At 48.9% G+C, this 6000-nt stretch overlaps 1 protein-coding gene across 1 annotated transcript in view; it reads right to left on the reverse strand.

Moving 5' to 3' along the window:
- ACVR1 (activin A receptor type 1) overlaps window positions 1–5339 on the reverse strand; it is a 137881-nt gene extending 132542 nt beyond the window's left edge. Inside the window, exon 1 of the mRNA XM_005676108.3 lies at window positions 5190–5339. The gene's annotated coding sequence lies outside the window, so the exon portion shown is untranslated. The remainder of the gene's footprint in view (window positions 1–5189) is intronic.

The following is a 6000-nucleotide window of genomic DNA, read 5'->3' on the forward strand; positions in this document are numbered from 1 at the left end:
TCCTAGCTCTGCAGGGTAGGAAAAATAAGTTGAGATATTCTTCCCCCCAAAAGAAGTGTCACCCTGAAATTCAAAAACAATCCAAAAAGGAAACATATATCAAAAAGAGTAGATGTCTTTTGAGATCACTAAGTACAAGTTATAATACCATGCATAATAAATAGATATAAACAACAGTTCCTTCTACCTAAAGAGTGTCTTTTGTCCCCAGCTCCCAAACTCACATTTAAGGACCTGTGTCTGGCATCATCATCTCTTGAGACCACCTCCCTGACTGTCCAGAGTACTGGGTTATTTTGCCCCTCTCATATACAACCATCCATTCATTCTCTTAGCAATTAATAAATGATTTACTGACTGTGTGGTCTGGGCCAGGTGTTATATAAGGTGCAAGAGATACACAAAAGATGAATAAGACACAAGGAGCCCATTAAGAGGATTTGAAAAGTTTTTAGTGACAGAAACTGAATTTTTTAGAATTTTAAAAATACAGAAATGAATAACCTCAAGTCCTTGCTCCCAAAGAGATCAGTCAAATCCCAGCAGGAGTACTGAAGACGGCCAAACACTAGCAGAATGTCAAAAGGTAAAATCCAGGAAGCACATGCTTGCTATGAAACCACTCTGAGCCCTAAAGGATTTGGTTCTCCCCAAAAGTGTGGAAAAGGACAAAACAGCCAAGACTTAGCCTTATGATGAAAGAGCTGAACTCCTACAAACCCATCAGGACATCTGTGCTAAACAGGTCCCTCTGACCTAGGCCATCCTCCAAAACACAAACCTCACCTGCTGCATGAACTTCCACAAACTCTGGAAAGGCTAAAATTTAAAGTCACTTTCCCAGTCACAGAAATAAAGGTCAAATACCCAGAGCAAACAGTGAAGCAACTCCAGTGGGCAAAGTGGAATGTTGGTCAGAGACTCAAACCCAAAAATCAAACAACTGAGTCGTGGTGGCTCTGGAAAACAAAGCTCTCATGATCACAGAAGAGTCTTTAGACACATAAACAAGCTCAGATTTCCACAGACACACATAAGAGCGCAAGAACACTGATCAGTCGTGCAGCTGGTGTGAGTATTGGGGTAGAGGGAAATACGCTCACTTCGACTTCAAAAAGGAAGCTGCTGAGCCTCTTAAATAATTTTGCGAGCATAAGTTCAAGTAAAACTACCTTCTCTCTGAACCAAATGCTGTGATGTGCTAGTCACGCCCACGTGAGGAAGCTCTTCCATAAGTGGTCTTCCCGATAGACAAATCCCGGTTTAGAACATCTGATTCTTCAACTACCACGGCAAGCAAGGGCACTCTATGGCTAAGGACTAAAAGAAAAGAGGTGAATCTTCCATTTGGTTCTTCTAAGAGCTGGAGTTGGCTGCAGAAAGAAACAGCAAGTTTTCACTCCAACAGATCAAAGAAGGCATTTTGTACCAGGAAACCCAATTCAATCCTCATTTCCAGGAATAAAGCCACAGTGCCCAATATTTGCTTGGGAAAATAAAACAGGAGACTATGTGGACTCCAATTAAAATCTCTTGACAGCTTTATTTCCCAGCCTCACCAGTTTAAGGCTGTGAACATTTTAGCCAGGCACTGATTTAACTTAAATACCAACTCCCCAGTCTGAATGGTCACACTTACCACCGGGTAGAAAAACGAAAGTGTTTTAACACTTCATGACAGTATTCTTTGCCCCGTCCTGAGCACGAGATGTATAAGACAAGGTGATACTGAGAAGTGCCAGCCTCAGCCCAGCCCCTCTCTCCCATGACCGCAGTCAGGAGAAACCACACAGCAGCCCGCTATTATTTTAGTCACAACACTGGAAATGAGAGTGGAAGCAGGAGAAAATGGGTGGGCGGTGGGCAGAGGGGCTTACCTCAATCTTATTTGGGTATGACAACAATCAGCTTGCTTTAAAATTATCACCTGGGTTCTTGTCAATCAGCCAACAGTTCTTGTGTGCCTACTTCACACAGGCACCAAGCTAAGTCTATATAGTGCAGGGAAATATTCCCCAAGTAATCATTATGTTAATAGTTATGTGTTTAATTTTCTTAATCTTTTTACAAAAAAAGTATGTATCCTGTATGTAGGTTATAAAGTCTAAAAATAAAATCAGCACCCATGAACCCATCACTCAATCAAAAACCAGAATACCAACCAACACTGTATCATCTACCTACGTCCTCCACCCCACCCATATCCCCAGGTGCCTTCAGCACACACACACACACACACACACACACACACACACACACACCCTACACGCGCACACGTGCACACACACCCCACACACCCAGGAATTCATTATCCAGAATATGGGTTTCAATCTAAGTGTCAATGCATCTTTAGGATTATCTCCTAATCATTATAGGTGAGTTGGCTTTCCAAATACAGTAGCGATATACTGTTTCTTCTTAAAATGCGGTGTCTTTAAGGCTTTTTTTTAGGTAAACTGCTGCTTTAAAGAAAAATACTAACAGACTAAGTGAGACAGACTTAATTATGGTAAACTCATGACGACAGTGTAGAAATGAATTAAATTTGGCAAACACTGGCAAAAACAGCCGAGAACATAGGTTCCAGCATCCCACAAACTCTTGGTTCAAATCCTTACTCCACCCTTGATGAGCTCTACAGCTTAGGGCAACTCAGTTTTGCCAAGCCACAATTCTTCATTGTAAAGGAATGGAATAATAATAAAACATATGGTTGTTGTGAAAATATAATGAAAAAGTGCGTGTAAAGATCTGAGCACAGTGTCTGGCACACATCCAGTCCCCTCCTCCCCAAATCATATCTGTCATTAAATTCACTCAAAACATATCAAAGGATTTTGCCACCACCAATAGTTTATATTTCCCTAATTTCTAACATGTAAAAATAAATCAAGAGGCAGGGATCCAACAGCAGAACAGTCACAGAGGACAATTCCTAGTTCCAGCTCCTGTTTGCCTAAAATTATAGTATACACTCATTGATTCCATCTCCACCTCGTGACCTTGAATAGCAGGATCATTTTTCAAATCCATTTCTGCCCTGGCCCTTCGTCGCTGAGAAGCCTGGACTACTCAATCCAACCTTACCTGGAAGCCTATTACAATCATCACAGGACTAGCTCTGTGCAATGTAGAGTAAACCAGGCATAGTCTCTCTTTACTGATTCAGTCACTGTTTTCCATTCCACGGACAGGTGCACAAATTTGGTAGATCACTACTTAGAAAAACGATCAGTACTATTAACAGAATTAAATTCCTCACATCTGAAGTTAATTCATCACATTCCAGAACACGGCATTCTCCTCCATCTTTACCCTCCATCATCCTTGGTATCCTTTTAAGTTACTCAGAGGTAACAAGAAACTTATTCGTATTCAAATGATCACTCTGTTCCAGGGTACAAAAGCTGTAAAACTACTACCTATATCAAGTTTTATCTAAAGCCACTCTCTCCACTTCAAGTAAATCTCACCCATACTGAAGAGAATGAATCCATCCTGGCCCTTGTTTTCTCATCTGTCCAGAATTTATTGCAACATCATTAACTACCTTTGAGTATCTTCACAAAGGCTGATTGTAGAAATGTGGTTATCCAACACACAATTCCATCAACCTAAGGATTACGCATCTCAGCCTCAAAAGACTTCTGTTTTTTAATTCCAGGACAGAAAACAAAAACAACTGAATCAGGAAAAAAAGTGGTTTGGTCTCAGAAGCCAGGTGATCCAAATCCTGTCTAGGCCTAAGATAACCTCCCGAACGACCCCTGTGTCCCCATCAGCAAAATGGGGAAGATCCATGTTTCACACTCAAGCATACTGTAAAACTGGAGGGCGAGGCCAGTGTCTGAGGTCAGCAGAAGTCTAGCGTCTGCTGGCTGCCAGAGCCCGGGCCCCCCGCCAGCCACCCACCTCCAGAGACAAGTGCCAGGACATACTATAGTGTTTCCATTTAAGGCCCGCCACTTGGATCAGCCCATCTCTTGAAATTTCTTACCACCACCTTTCCAGGAAGAATTTTTTGGGGGGAAAGGGGAGGTGGTGTCTATTTTTTGCCACCGACTTTCCTTGGGCTGTCAGAGTAGTCTGCATCTCTGGAACAGGATTCTTGAAAACCACTGGGCTAGTCTGTGTTTAAATGCCAGGCCTCTTTTCAAAAATATACAAAATGCGGATGAGATCAGTCCCTTCTCTCACAATCTAACTCCCATCACACACACTTCAAAAAAGAAAGCAAGCCCAATGAAATTAGCAAATCCACTGTATTACTTTCCTATCTCTCTACCAAAGCCACAGTAAGCACAACTTTTTAACCAAGACTTTTCTTCTGCTACTAAGTGGAATGTTTTCTTCCCTAAGGAGCTTCTTCTACAGCTTCTTTCCCATGCAAGGAGCGTTCAAAACTCCAGAGGGAAAAAGGGAGGGTCGGGGAAGACTGGGAGACCTATCTAGCACAAACTGGACAGAGCTGAAACAGTCTAGCACCCGACGGAAGTGAGTGCTTCCCGCACGGTAGAGGCCCACCTCTCTCCCCAGCGCACCCACGGCTCCAGCCTCACTGTTTTGGTTACAGTGTTGAAGGAAGGGTTTTAAACTTGGCAAAGTTCCGTGCAACATCTGTAACCACATTTGCCTTCTGGGGATCGGAAGATGAATCCCACATTCCTGGCTTTGAAGCTTTTTGAAACTGCAGCTAGGAAGAACGGAGGGAGGGAAGGAGGGCGTTGAGCAGAGTTTATTGGCTGTCTCTCCAGCAGAAAATTCCTCTTGGAAGAGACGGATATTTTGAGGGTGGGGGGTGATTTGCCCATCCCTTGACTCTCTACCAAGCTCAGCTGGGAAGGTGAGCCCCGTGGTCAGGCGGCCAGATCGATTTACAAGTCTGAGGCGCACATCCTGAAGGAGTTCACTACAGGCACACACACTGCAAACCCGAGACCACCCCACTCCATGCCTCTGCCCTCTCCCACATCCCACCAGCAGTTCAGGCCCACCGCAAGACAGTTTTGTTCCGCGGCTGCTTCCCCCACCGAGAGTGAATCGGCTTGGGGGGAGAAAGGAATGAAAGCGAGGGGGAGGCACCGCAGACGCCCACCCTCCACCCCCAATTCCTGCCCCTTTTCCCGCTAGGTTCTCCCCTCCCTCGGTCCCCCGGGCTCCGGCTGGCGCGGCGGGCGACCTGCCCTCACCTCTTGTCCGGCGGCTGCGGGGGGCTGAGCCGGGGGGAGGCGGAGTGCTAGCCAGCCGGGCGCTGCAGGTCGGCGCGGGGCGGGGCGGGGCGGTGCAGCCGGCGAGGGAGCCCGGAACTCCGCGGGGCTGAGGGCCGGCGGCCGTCCCCGAGAGGCGGCGGCGGCGGCGGCGGCGGCGGGCGGGTGCGGGGGGCCGGGTGCCTTCCAGCCCGGGGGCCGGTGCGGCTGGCCGAAGAGCAGCCTGGCAGCAGCAGCGGCGGCGGCGGCGGCGGCAGCGGCAGCCACCCCGGGGAAAGAGCCGGGGGAGGGAGGGGAGGCGGGGTGAAGAGGAGGCGGAGGAGAAGGAAGGGGAGGAGGGCGGGCGGAATAAACTTCCCGAGGCGCCGCGGCACGGGCTGGGAGGACGGCCGCGGGCGGGGCGGGCCGGATGGGGGCTGGCCCGGGGGGCAGTCGCGGGGGGGACGGTCACTGAGAGTAGAAAAGTTCCCCAGCGCCGAGGGGCAGGCTGCGGCGGCGGCGGCTGCAAAGAGCCGGAGCCGGAGCGGGAGGAGCGGGAGGAGGAGGAGAAGGAAGTGGCTGCGGAGCGCTCGGCCAATGAGTGTCTGGAGCTGTGATTAACCAGGCAGCAACACATCATTTCCTCCCGGCGCGGATCCAGGGAGCCGGGAGGGAGAGGGAAGACGGCGGGGCGGGGCCGTCCCCGCGCCCCCTGCAGGCGCCCGGCCGGGGGCGAGCCCGCCGAGCCCCGCCGAGCCTGGCCGAGCCGCCCCCGGCGCGCCCCTGGCTGTCTGGCCGGCCCGGAGGAGGCTGC

The sequence above is a fragment of the Capra hircus genome, chromosome 2, assembly GCF_001704415.2.
Source record: "Capra hircus breed San Clemente chromosome 2, ASM170441v1, whole genome shotgun sequence".
In the NCBI taxonomy this organism is placed as follows: domain Eukaryota; kingdom Metazoa; phylum Chordata; class Mammalia; order Artiodactyla; family Bovidae; genus Capra; species Capra hircus.